The sequence below is a fragment of the Octopus bimaculoides genome, chromosome 8 (assembly GCF_001194135.2).
Source record: "Octopus bimaculoides isolate UCB-OBI-ISO-001 chromosome 8, ASM119413v2, whole genome shotgun sequence".
NCBI lineage: Eukaryota > Metazoa > Mollusca > Cephalopoda > Octopoda > Octopodidae > Octopus > Octopus bimaculoides.
This window is the reverse complement of record NC_068988.1, coordinates 54,795,902-54,796,589: the sequence shown is the minus strand read 5'-3', so window position 1 is coordinate 54,796,589 and position 688 is coordinate 54,795,902. Positions and strand designations below refer to the sequence as shown.

At 34.7% G+C, this 688-nt stretch overlaps 1 protein-coding gene across 18 annotated transcripts in view; it reads right to left on the bottom strand.

Moving 5' to 3' along the window:
• LOC106882633 (tensin-1) overlaps positions 1-688 on the bottom strand; it is an 835,201-nt gene that overhangs the window by 59,021 nt on the left and 775,492 nt on the right. The window lies entirely within an intron of this gene.

Here is a 688-nt window from a genome sequence, read left to right as displayed (position 1 = left end):
TATATATATATATATATATATATACATATACATACATACACACACATATATATATATACATATATACACACACACATACAGAAAGCAACAAAAATGTAAAAGATTTAGTCTTGTTATCATTAAGGTAAGACTCACTATCAGGGTGTGATCTTTGTGTAATTTCTACGTATGTATGAGTAACAAACGAACATAGATACAGATGTATGAATATGTGTCTACATGAGGAAAGTGACAAAGAGGAAAGAGAGAATATCAACTTACCCTCTACTAAAAACTACCCAACTCCCATAAGGTCCAGTTAACATAGAGAGTAAGGGTGTTGGTGAAAAAAAAAATATTCTTTAGAACTTCAAGATAAACAGAGACAGCTCTGTAATACTTGACAAGCGGATGAGAGACAGAGAGAAAGACACCTCCGACACAAACATACACATTAAACCTTCTGAAAAACTGCTGGTTATTAGAAGTTATATCTCTGATCCAGTGCTAGTTGCCAAGCATTATTATCATATGTAATAAAAGACATGTTTTATCTCCCATCTGAGATAGCCTTCAATAATACGGAAACACTCTGTAATCTTATCCAAAGCTCTATCACTTCATGGTTGGTATCTTGCACACACAGAGAGAGAGAGAGAGAGAGAGAGAGAGAGAGAGAGAGAGAGAGAGAGAGAGAGAGAGAGAGAGA